This window comes from Oncorhynchus gorbuscha, linkage group LG07 (genome assembly GCF_021184085.1).
Source record: "Oncorhynchus gorbuscha isolate QuinsamMale2020 ecotype Even-year linkage group LG07, OgorEven_v1.0, whole genome shotgun sequence".
In the NCBI taxonomy this organism is placed as follows: Eukaryota; Metazoa; Chordata; class Actinopteri; order Salmoniformes; family Salmonidae; genus Oncorhynchus; species Oncorhynchus gorbuscha.
Window position 1 is genome coordinate 87,967,212 of NC_060179.1, and position 14,521 is coordinate 87,981,732.

Below are 14,521 nucleotides of genomic sequence, written 5' to 3' on the forward strand. Positions count from 1 at the left end.
TTGACGCCGGTACCATAGTGCCTTCTTCCTCTCCGGCCGGGGCGGGGTTCTTTTGTTAAGAAGAAGGACGGTACTCTGCGCCCCTGCGTGGATTATCGAGGGCTGAATGACATAACGGTTAAGAATCGTTATCCGCTTCCCCTTATGTCATCAGCCTTCGAGATTCTGCAGGGAGCCAGGTGCTTTACTAAGTTGGACCTTCGTAACGCTTACCATCTCGTGCGCATCAGAGAGGGGACGAGTGGAAAACGGCGTTTAACACTCCGTTAGGGCATTTTGAGTACCGGGTTCTGCCGTTTGGTCTCGCCAATGCGCCAGCTGTTTTTCAGGCATTAGTTAATGATGTTCTGAGAGACATGCTGAACATCTTTGTTTTTGTCTATCTTGACGATATCCTGATTTTTTCTCCGTCACTCGAGATTCATGTTCAGCACGTTCGACGTGTTCTACAGCGCCTTTTAGAGAATTGTCTCTACGTAAAGTCTGAGAAGTGCTCTTTTCATGTCTCCTCCGTTACTTTTCTCGGTTCCGTTATTTCCGCTGAAGGCATTCAGATGGATTCCGCTAAGGTCCAAGCTGTCAGTGATTGGCCCGTTCCAAGGTCACGTGTCGAGTTGCAGCGCTTTTTAGGTTTCGCTAATTTCTATCGGCGTTTCATTCGTAATTTCGGTCAAGTTGCTGCCCCTCTCACAGCTCTTACTTCTGTCAAGACGTGTTTTAAGTGGTCCGGTTCCGCCCAGGGAGCTTTTGATCTTCTAAGAGAACGTTTTACGTCCGCTCCTATCCTCGTTACTCCTGACGTCACTAGACAATTCATTGTCGAGGTTGACGCTTCAGAGGTAGGCGTGGGAGCCATTCTATCCCAGCGCTTCCAGTCTGACGATAAGGTTCATCCTTGCGCTTATTTTTCTCATCGCCTGTCGCCATCTGAGCGCAACTATGATGTGGGTAACCGTGAACTGCTCGCCATCCGCTTAGCCCTAGGCGAATGGCGACAGTGGTTGGAGGGGCGACCGTTCCTTTTGTCGTTTGGACAGACCATAAGAACCTTGAGTACATCCGTTCTGCCAAACGACTTAATGCCCGTCAAGCTCGTTGGGCGTTGTTTTTCGCTCGTTTCGAGTTTGTGATTTCTTACCGTCCGGGTAGCAAGAACACCAAGCCTGATGCCTTATCCCGTCTGTTTAGTTCTTCTGTGGCTTCTACTGATCCCGAGGGATTCTTCCTTATGGGCGTGTTGTCGGGTTAACAGTCTGGGGAATTGAAAGACAGGTTAAGCAAGCACTCACGCACACTGCGTCGCCGCGCGCTTGTCCTAGTAACCTCCTTTTCGTTCCTGTTTCCACTCGTCTGGCTGTTCTTCAGTGGGCTCACTCTGCCAAGTTAGCTGGTCATCCCGGTGTTCGAGGCACTCTTGCGTCTATTCGCCAGCGCTTTTGGTGGCCGACTCAGGAGCGTGACACGCGCCGTTTCGTGGCTGCTTGTTCGGACTGCGCGCAGACTAAGTCGGGTACTCTCCTCCTGCCGGTCGTCTCAGACCGCTCCCCATTCCTTCTCGACCATGGTCTCACATCGCCCTAGACTTCATTACCGGTCTGCCTTTGTCTGCGGGGAAGACTGTGATTCTTACGGTTGTCGATAGGTTCTCTAAGGCGGCACATTTCATTCCCCTCGCTAAACTTCCTTCCGCTAAGGAGACGGCACAAATCATTATCGAGAATGTATTCAGAATTCATGGCCTCCCGTTAGACGCCGTTTCAGACAGAGGCCCGCAATTCACGTCACAGTTTTGGAGGGAGTTCTGTCGTTTGATTGGTGCGTCCGTCAGTCTCTCTTCCGGGTTTCATCCCCAGTCTAACGGTCAAGCAGAGAGGGCCAATCAGACGATTGTCGCATACTACGCAGCCTTTCTTTCAGAAACCCTGCGTCTTGGGCAGAACAGCTCCCTGGGCAGAATACGCTCACAATTCGCTTCCTTCGTCTGCTACCGGGTTATCTCCGTTTCAGAGTAGTCTGGGTTACCAGCCTCCTCTGTTCTCATCCCAGCTTGCCGAGTCCAGCGTTCCCTCCGCTCAAGCGTTTGTCCAACGTTGTGAGCGCACCTGGAGGAGGGTGAGGTCTGCACTTTGCCGTTACAGGGCACAGACTGTGAGAGCCGCCAATAAACGCAGGATTAAGAGTCCAAGGTATTGTTGCGGCCAGAGAGTGTGGCTTTCCACTCGCAACCTTCCTCTTACGACAGCTTCTCGTAAGTTGACTCCGCGGTTCATTGGTCCGTTCCGTGTCTCGCAGGTCGTCAATCCTGTCGCTGTGCGACTGCTTCTTCCGCGACATCTTCGTCGCGTCCATCCTGTCTTCCATGTCTCCTGTGTCAAGCCCTTTCTTCGCACCCCCGTTCGTCTTCCCTCCCCCTCCCGTCCTTGTCGAGAGCGCACCTATTTACAAGGTACATAAGATCATGGACATGCGTTCTCGGGACGGGGTCACCAATACTTAGTGGATTGGGAGGGTTACGGTCCTGAGGAGAGGAGTTGGGTTCCGTCTCGGGACGTGCTGGACCGTTCACTCATTGATGATTTCCTCCGTTGCCGCCAGGATTCCTCCTCGAGTGCGCCAGGAGGCGCTCGGTGAGTGGGGGTACTGTCATGTTTTGTCATTTATTATCTTGTCTTGTCCCTGTGCTTCCCATTCTATTCGTTTCCCTCTGCTGGTCTTATTAGGTTCTTTCCCTCTTTCTATCCCTCTCTCTCCCCCTCCCTCTCTCACTCTCTCGCTCTCTCTTCTCTCTATCGTTCCGTTCCTGCTCCCAGCTGTTCCTATTCCCTAATCAATCATTTAGTCTTCCCACACCTGTTCCCGATCCTTTCCCCTGATTAGAGTCCCTATTTCTTCCTTTGTGTTCCGTTCCTGTCCTGTCGGTTCCTTGTCTAGAATTCACCGTGCTGTGTTTGTGTATCGCCCTGTCGTGTCGTGTTTTCCTCAGATGCTGCGTGGTGAGCAGGTGTCTGAGTCTGTCTGGTTCAAGTTCCTTCCCGAGGCAACCTGCTGTTCACCTGCTGTTCAAGATCGAGTCTCCAGTTTGTCCTCGTCATTTCGAGTGAAAGTTGTGTTTTTTGTTTGTATTTACTTTACTGGATTAAAGACTCTGTTTTCGCCAAGTCGCTTTTGGGTCCTCTTTCACCTGCATGACACATACGGCACCCTATTCCCTATATATCATTAGGAGGGGTATTTAGAGGGTATGGTTGAGATCATTAGGGGGGTATTTAGAGGGTATGGTTGAGATCATTAGGGGGGTATTTAGAGGGTAGGGTTGAGATCATTATAACCCTGGAAGGCCCTTTCTGACCCCTGACAAACCCTGGAAGGCCCACTATAACACCGGAAGGCCCTCTATATCCCTGGAAGGACCTTTCTGACCCCTGACAAACCCTGGAAGGCCCACTATAACACCGGAAGGCCCTCTATATCCCTGGAAGGACCTTTCTGATCCCTGACAAACCCTGGAAGGGCCACTATAACCCTGGAAGGACCCTCTCTAACCCTTGACTAACCTTGTAAGGCCCTCTCTAACACCGGAAGGCCCACTCTAACCCTGGAAGGCCGTTTCAAACCCCTGACAAACCCTGGAAGGCCCTCTATAACCCCGGAAGGCCCACTATAACCCTGGAAGGACCCTCTATAACCCCTGATAAGCCCCGGAAGGCCCTCTCTAACCCCGGAAGGCCCTCTCTAACCCTGGAAGGGCCTCTATAACCCCGGAAGGCCCACTATAACCCTGGAAGGCCCACTATAACCCCGGAAGGCCCACTATAACCCTGGAAGGCCCTCTATAACCCCGGAAGGCCCTCTATAACCCCGGAAGGCCCTCTATAACCCCGGAAGGCCCACTATAACCCCGGAAGGCCCTCTATAACCCCGGAAGGCCCACTATAACCCTGGAAGGCCCTCTCTAACCCCGGAAGGCCCACTATAACCCCGGAAGGCCCTCTATAACCCCGGAAGGCCCACTATAACCCTGGAAGGCCCTCTATAACCCCGGAAGGCCCACTATAACCCTGGAAGGCCCTCTATAACCCCGGAAGGCCCACTATAACCCCGGAAGGTCCTCTATAACCCCGGAAGGCCCACTATAACCCTGGAAGGCCCTCTATAACCCTGGAAGGCCCTCTATAACCCCGGAAGGCCCACTATAACCCCGGAAGGCCCTCTATAACCCCGGAAGGCCCACTATAACCCTGGAAGGCCCTCTCTAACCCCTGATAAGCCCTGGAAGGCCCTCTCTAACCCCTGATAAGCCATGGAAGGCCCTCTCTAACCCCTGATAAGCCCTGGAAGGACCCTCTATAAACCCTGATAAGCCCTGGAAGGCCCACTATAACCCTGGAAGGACCCTCTATAACCCCATGGCCCTATGTAGTGCACTACTTTAGACCAGAGCCTGTTGTGACACAGTAAGTTCAGATCATTAGGGGGGTTACTTAGAGGGCAGAGTTGAGGTCATTATGAGGGTAGAGTTGATATCATTAGGAGGGGTATTTAGAGGGCAGAGTTGAGATCATTAGGAGGGTAGAGTTGAGATCATTAGGAGGGGTATTTAGAGGGTAGAGTTGAGATCATTAGGAGGGTCGAGTTGAGATCATTAGGAGGGGTATTTAGAGGGTAGAGTTGAGATCATTAGGAGGGTATTTAGAGGGTAGAGTTGAGATCATTAGGGGGGTATTTAGAGGGGAGAGTTGAGATCATTAGGAGGGTAGAGTTGAGATCATTAGGAGGGTAGAGTTGAGATCATTAGGAGGGGTATTTACAGGGTAGGGTTGAGATCATTAGGAGGGTAGAGTTGAGATCATTAGGAGGGGTATTTACAGGGTAGAGTTGAGATCATTAGGAGGGGTATTTAGAGGGTAGAGTTGAGATCATTAGGAGGGTAGAGTTGAGATCATTTGGAGGGTAGAGTTGAGATCACTAGGAGGGGTATTTACAGGGTAGGGTTGAGATCATTAGGAGGGTAGAGTTGAGATCATTTGGAGGGTAGAGTTGAGATCATTAGGGGGGTATTTATAGGGTAGTGTTAAGATCATTAGGAGGGTATTTAGAGGGTATGGTTGAGATCATTAGGGGGGTATTTATAGGGTAGGGTTGAGATCATTATAACCCTGGAAGGCCCTTTCTGACCCCTGACAAACCCTGGAAGGCCCACTATAACACCGGAAGGCCCTCTATATCCCTGGAAGGACCTTTCTGATCCCTGACAAACCCTGGAAGGGCCACTATAACCCTGGAAGGACCCTCTCTAACCCTTGACTAACCTTGTAAGGCCCTCTCTAACACTGGAAGGCCCTCTATATCCCTGGAAGGACCTTTCTGATCCCTGACAAACCCTGGAAGGGCCACTATAACCCTGGAAGGACCCTTTCTAACCCTTGACTAACCTTGTAAGGCCCTCTCTAACACCGGAAGGCCCACTCTAACCCTGGAAGGCCGTTTCAAACCCCTGACAAACCCTGGAAGGCCCTCTATAACCCCGGAAGGCCCACTATAACCCTGGAAGGACCCTCTATAACCCCTGATAAGCCCTGGAATGTCCACTATAACCCTGGAAGTCCCTCTCTAACCCCTGACAAACCATGGAAGGCCCTCTCTAACCCCTGACACACCCTGGAAGGCCCTCTCTAACCCCTGACACACCCTGGAAGGCCCTCTCTAACCCCTCTATAACCCTTGACTAACCCCGGAAGACCCTCTCTAACCCTGGAAGGCCCTCTCTTACCCCTGAAAAACCATGGAAGGACCTCTCTAACCCCTGACAAACCATGGAAGGCCCTCTCTAACCCCTGACAAACCCTGGAAGGCCCTCTCTAACCCCTGACACACCCTTGAAGGCCCTCTCTAACCCTTGACTAACCTTGTAAGGCCCTCTCTAACCCTTGACTAACCCTGGAAGACCCTTTTTAACCCTGGAAGGCCATCTCTAACCCTTGACTAACCCTGGAAGGCCCTCTCTAACCCATGACTAACCCTGGAAGGCCCTATATAACCCCGGAAGGCCCACTATAACCCTGGAAGGACCGTCTATAACGCCTGACAAACCCTGGAAGGCCATCTCTAACCCTTGACTAACCCTGGAAGGCCCTCTCTAACCCCAGAAGGCCCACTATAACCCTTGAAGGACATTCTATAACCCCTGACAAACCCTGGAAGGCCCTCTCTAACCCTTGACTAACCATGGAAGGCCCTCTCTAACCCCTGACTAACCCTGGAAGGTCCTCTCTAACCCTGGAAGGTCCTCTCTAACCCTGGAAGGCCCCCTCTAACCCTGGAAGGCCCCCTCTAACCCCTGACTAACCCTGGAAGGTCCTCTATTACCCCTCTCTAACCCTGGAATGCCCTCTCTAACCCCTCTATAACCCTGGAAGGCCCTCTCTAACCCCTCCATAACCCTTGACTAACTCCAGAAGGCCCTCTCTAACCCGGAAGGCCCTCTCTAACCCCAGAAGGGCCCCTCTAACCCCTGACTAACCCTGGAAGGCCCCTCTAACCCCTGACTAACCCTGGAAGGCCCTCTCTAACCCCTCTATAACCCTTGACTAACCCTGGAAGGCCCCCTCTAACCCCTGATTAACCCTGGAAGGCCCTCTCTAACCCCTCTATAACCCTTGACTAACCCCGGAAGGCCCTCTCTAACCCCGAAGGCCCTCTCTAACCCCGGAAGGCCCTCTCTAACCCAGGAAGGCCCTCTCTAACCCAGGAAGGCCCTCTCTAACCCCTGACTAACCCTGGAAGGACCTCTCTAACCCCTCTATAACCCTTGACTAACCCCGGAAGGCCCTCTCTAACCCTGGAAGGCCCCCTCTAACCACTGACTAACCCTAGAAGGCCCTCTATTACCCCTCTCTAACCCTGGAAGGCCCTCTATAACCCTGGAAGGCCCTCTCTAACCCCTGACTAACCCTGGAAGGCCCTCTCTAACTCCTCTATAACCCTTGACTAACCCCGGAAGGCCCTCTCTAACCCCAGAAGGCCCTCTCTAACCCCGGAAGGCCCTCTCTACAGTAAGACCCCCCCCCACACTATCAACAGACGTAGAGTAAGACCCCCCACACTATCAACAGACGTACAGTAAGACCCCTCCCACACTATCAACAGACGTACAGTAAGACCCCCACACTATCAACAGACGTACAGTAAGACCCCCCACTATCAACAGACATACAGTAAGACCCCCCACTATCAACAGACGTACAGTAAGAACCCCCCACTATCAACAGACGTACAGTAAGACCCCCCACTATCAACAGACATACAGTAAGACCCCCCACACTATCAACAGATGTACAGTAAGACCCCCCACACTATCAACAGACGTACAGTAAGACCCCCCACTATCAACAGACGTACAGTAAGACCCCCCACTATCAACAGATGTACAGTAAGAACCCCCACACTATCAACAGACGTACAGTAAGACCCCCACACTATCAACAGACGTACAGTAAGACCCCCCACACTATCAACAGACGTACAGTAAGACCCCCACACTATCAACAGACGTACAGTAAGAACCCCCCACACTATCAACAGACGTAAAGTAAGACCCCCCACTATCAACAGACGTACAGTAAGAACCCCCCACACTATCAACAGACGTACAGTAAGACCCCCCCACACTATCAACAGACGTACAGTAAGACCCCCCCACTATCAACGGATGTACAGTAAGACCCCCCACTATCAACAGACGTACAGTAAGACCCCCCACTATCAACAGACGTACAGTAAGACCCCCCACACTATCAACGGATGTACAGTAAGACCCCCCCACACTATCAACAGACGTACAGTAAGAACCCCCCACCCACCCTGTCAACAGACATACAGTAAGACCCCCACCCTGTCAACAGACATACAGTAAGAACCCCCCACCCTGTCAACAGACATACAGTAAGAACCCCCACCCTGTCAACAGACATACAGTAAGAACCCCCCCACCCTGTCAACAGACATACAGTAAGAACCCCCCACCCTGTCAAGAGACATACAGTAAGAACCCCCCCCCCCACCCTGTCAACAGACATACAGTAAGAACCCCCCCACCCTGTCAACAGACATACAGTAAGAACCCCCCACCCTGTCAACAGACATACAGTAAGAACCCCCCACCCTGTCAACGGACATACAGTAAGAACCCCCCCCCCCCACCCTGTCAACAGACATACAGTAAGAACCCCCCCCAGAATCGGCAGAAGATGAATGTGCAGGTAGAGATACTGGGGTGCAAAGGAGCAAAATAAATCAATAAATACCAATATGGGGATGAGGTAGTTTGATGGGCTGTTTACAGATGGGCTATGTACAGGTGCAGTGATCTGTAAGCTCCTCTGACAGCTGGTGCTTAAAGCTACTGAGGGAGATGTGAGTCTCCAGCTTCAGAGATTTTTGCAATTCGTTCCAGTCATGGGCAGCAGAGAACTGGAAGGAAAGACGACAGTACGAAGATAATGCTTAGAATGGATGGGAGGAATTACAACAGTAATGAAGGTAATGATTAGATAGGATGGGATGAATTACAACAGTAATGAAGATAATGCTTAGAATGGATGGGATGAATTACAACAGTATGAAGATAATGATTAGAATGGATGGGATGAATTACAACAGTAATGAAGAAAATGATTAGAATGGATGGGATGAATTACAACAGTATGAAGATAATGATTAGAATGGATGGGATGAATTACAACAGTAATGAAGTTAATGCTTAGATAGGATGGGATGAATTACCTGAGTGGGGCTTTCAACTAATCAGCATTCAGGGTCCAAACAACCCATTGTATTATTGATGATGAATCCTAGTTTAGAAGACTAATATATAGTCTGATGCTAAGGTTCACCCAACTCTCTGTGTGTTTTATTCAACTTTAGGGACATTTATAAACAGGGGAGGGACAGAGGGGAGCTCTTATTGAAGATGGTTGAGTAATGTACCCTGTTGTCTCAGGTCTAGTTGTGCTGTAAAGCCAACTCCTATCATCATTGTTTATGCATAGGAGTTGGCTATACAGCACCAACAGACCTGGGACTACACCTAATCTATACAGCACCAACAGACTACACCTAATCTATACAGCACCAACAGGCTACACCTAATCTATACAGCACCAACAGACTACACCTAATCTATACAGCACCAACAGACTACACCTAATCTATACAGCACCAACACAGACTATACCTAATCTATACAGCACCCACAGACTACACCTAATCTATACAGCACCAACAGACTACACCTAATCTATACAACACCAACACAGACTACACCTAATCTATACAGCACCAACAGACTACACCTAATCTATACAGCACCAACACAGACTATACCTAATCTATACAGCACCAACACAGACTATACCTAATCTATACAGCACCCACAGACTACACCAAATCTATACAGCACCAACAGACTACACCTAATCTATACAACACCAACACAGACTACACCTAATCTATACAGCACCAACAGACTACACCTAATCTATACAGCACCAACAGACTACACCTAATCTATACAACACCAACAGACTACACCTAATCTATACAACACCAACACAGACTACACCTAATCTATACAGCACCAACAGACTACACCTAATCTATACAGCACCGACAGACTACACCTAATCTATACAGCACCAACAGACCACCTAACATACAGCACCAACAGACTACACCTAATCTATACAACAGACCACCTAATCTATACAGACTACAGACTACACCTAATCTATACAGCACCAACAGACTACACCTAATCTATACAGCACCAACAGACTACACCTAATCTATACAACACCAACACAGACTACACCTAATCTATACAGCACCAACAGACTACACCTAATCTATACAGCACCAACAGACTACACCTAATCTATACAGCACCAACAGACTACACCTAATCTATACAACACCAACAGACTATACCTAATCTATACAGCACCAACAGACTATACCTAATCTATACAGCACCTACAGACTACACCTAATCTATACAGCACCAACAGACTACACCTAATCTATACAGCACCAACAGACTACACCTAATCTATACAACACCAACACAGACTACACCTAATCTATACAGCACCAACAGACTACACCTAATCTATACAGCACCAACAGACTACACAATCTATACAGCACCAACAGACTACACCTAATCTATACAGCACCAACAGACTACACCTAATCTATACAACACCAACACAGACTACACCTAATCTATACAGCACCAACAGACTACACCTAATCTATACAGCACCAACAGACTACACAATCTATACAGCACCAACAGACTACACAATCTATACAGCACCAACAGACTACACCTAATCTATACAGCACCAACAGACTACACCTAATCTATACAACACCAACAGACCTGGGACAACAGACTACACCTAATCTATACAGCACCAACAGACTACACCTAATCTATACAGCACCAACAGACATGGGACAACAGACTACACCTAATCTATACAACACCAACAGACCTGGGACAACAGACTACACCTAATCTATACAGCACCAACAGACTACACCTAATCTATACAGCACCAACAGACTACACCTAATCTATACAGCACCAAAAGACTACACCTAATCTATACAGCACCAACACAGACTATACCTAATCTATACAGCACCCACAGACTACACCTAATCTATACAGCACCCACAGACTACACCTAATCTATACAGCACCAACAGACTACACCTAATCTATACAACACCAACACAGACTACACCTAATCTATACAGCACCAACAGACTACACCTAATCTATACAGCACCAACAGACTACACCTAATCTATACAGCACCAACAGACTACACCTAATCTATACAGCACCAACAGACTACACCTAATCTATACAACACCAACAGACTACACCTAATCTATACAGCACCAACAGACTACACCTAATCTATACAGCACCAACAGACTATACCTAATCTATACAGCACCTACAGACTACACCTAATCTATACAGCACCAACAGACTACACCTAATCTATACAGCACCAACAGACTACACCTAATCTATACAACACCAACACAGACTACACCTAATCTATACAGCACCAACAGACTACACCTAATCTATACAGCACCAACAGACTACACAATCTATACAGCACCAACAGACTACACCTAATCTATACAGCACCAACAGACTACACCTAATCTATACAACACCAACACAGACTACACCTAATCTATACAGCACCAACAGACTACACCTAATCTATACAGCACCAACAGACTACACAATCTATACAGCACCAACAGACTACACAATCTATACAGCACCAACAGACTACACCTAATCTATACAACACCAACAGACCTGGGACAACAGACTACACCTAATCTATACAGCACCAACAGACTACACCTAATCTATACAGCACCAACAGACATGGGACAACAGACTACACCTAATCTATACAACACCAACAGACCTGGGACAACAGACTACACCTAATCTATACAGCACCAACAGACTACACCTAATCTATACAGCACCAACAGACTACACCTAATCTATACAGCACCAAAAGACTACACCTAATCTATACAGCACCAACACAGACTATACCTAATCTATACAGCACCCACAGACTACACCTAATCTATACAGCACCCACAGACTACACCTAATCTATACAGCACCAACAGACTACACCTAATCTATACAACACCAACACAGACTACACCTAATCTATACAGCACCAACAGACTACACCTAATCTATACAGCACCAACAGACTACACCTAATCTATACAGCACCAACAGACTACACAATCTATACAGCACCAACAGACTACACCTAATCTATACAGCACCAACAGACTACACCTAATCTATACAGCACCAACAGACTACACCTAATCTATACAACACCAACAGACCTGGGACAACAGACTACACCTAATCTATACAGCACCAACAGACTACACCTAATCTATACAGCACCAACAGACATGGGACAACAGACTACACCTAATCTATACAACACCAACAGACCTGGGACAACAGACTACACCTAATCTATACAGCACCAACAGACTACACCTAATCTATACAGCACCAACAGACTACACCTAATCTATACAGCACCAACAGACTACACCTAATCTATACAACACCAACAGACCTGGGACAACAGACTACACCTAATCTATACAGCACCAACAGACTACACCTAATCTATACAGCACCAACAGACATGGGACAACAGACTACACCTAATCTATACAACACCAACAGACCTGGGACAACAGACTACACCTAATCTATACAGCACCAACAGACTACACCTAATCTATACAGCACCAACAGACTACACCTAATCTATACAGCACCAACAGACATGGGACAACAGACTACACCTAATCTATACAACACCAACAGACCTGGGACAACAGACTACACCTAATCTATACAGCACCAACAGACTACACCTAATCTATACAGCACCAACAGACTACACCTAATCTATACAGCACCAAAAGACTACACCTAATCTATACAGCACCAACACAGACTATACCTAATCTATACAGCACCCACAGACTACACCTAATCTATACAGCACCCACAGACTACACCTAATCTATACAGCACCAACAGACTACACCTAATCTATACAACACCAACACAGACTACACCTAATCTATACAGCACCAACAGACTACACCTAATCTATACAGCACCAACAGACTACACCTAATCTATACAGCACCAACAGACTACACCTAATCTATACAGCACCAACAGACTACACAATCTATACAGCACCAACAGACTACACCTAATCTATACAGCACCAACAGACTACACCTAATCTATACAACACCAACAGACCTGGGGACAACAGACTACACCTAATCTATACAGCACCAACAGACTACACCTAATCTATACAGCACCAACAGACATGGGACAACAGACTACACCTAATCTATACAACACCAACAGACCTGGGACAACAGACTACACCTAATCTATACAGCACCAACAGACTACACCTAATCTATACAGCACCAACAGACTACACCTAATCTATACAGCACCAACAGACTACACCTAATCTATACAGCACCAACAGACTACACCTAATCTATACAGCACCAACAGACTACACCTAATCTATACAACACCAACAGACTACACCTAATCTATACAACACCAACAGACCTGGGACAACAGACTACACCTAATCTATACAGCACCAACAGACTACACCTAATCTATACAGCACCAACAGACATGGGACAACAGACTACACCTAATCTATACAACACCAACAGACCTGGGACAACAGACTACACCTAATCTATACAGCACCAACACAGACTACACCTAATCTATACAGCACCAACAGACTACACCTAATCTATACAGCACCAGCAAAAGACTACACCTAATCTATACAGCACCAACACAGACTACACCTAATCTATACAGCACCCACAGACTACACCTAATCTATACAGCACCAACAGACTACACCTAATCTATACAACACCAACACAGACTACACCTAATCTATACAGCACCAACAGACTACACCTAATCTATACAGCACCAACAGACTACACAATCTATACAACACCAACACAGACTACACCTAATCTATACAGCACCAACAGACTACACCTAATCTATACAGCACCAACAGACTACACCTAATCTATACAGCACCAACAGACTACACCTAATCTATACAACACCAACAGACCTGGGACAACAGACTACACCTAATCTATACAGCACCAACAGACTACACCTAATCTATACAGCACCAACAGACATGGGACAACAGACTACACCTAATCTATACAACACCAACAGACCTGGGACAACAGACTACACCTAATCTATACAGCACCAACAGACTACACCTAATCTATACAGCACCAACAGACTACACCTAATCTATACAGCACCAAAAGACTACACCTAATCTATACAACACCAACAGACTACACCTAATCTATACAGCACCAACAGACTACACCTAATCTATACAGCACCAACAGACTACACCTAATCTATACAGCACCAACAGACTACACAATCTATACAGCACCAACAGACTACACCTAATCTATACAGCACCAACAGACTACACCTAATCTATACAGCACCAACAGACCTGGGACAGCAGACTACACATAATCTATACAGCACCAACAGACTACACCTAATCTATACATCACCAACAGACTACACCTAGTCTATACAGCACCAACAGACTACACCTAATCTATACAGCACCCACAGACTACACCTAATCTATACAGCACCAACAGACATGGGACAACAGACTACACCTAGTCTATACAACACCAACACAGGCTACACCTAATCTATACAGCACCAACAGTGTACTCTTGTGCTAGTACTACTTTGTAACCCATTGTGTTGCCGGTTCTTGTTTCCAGGGCT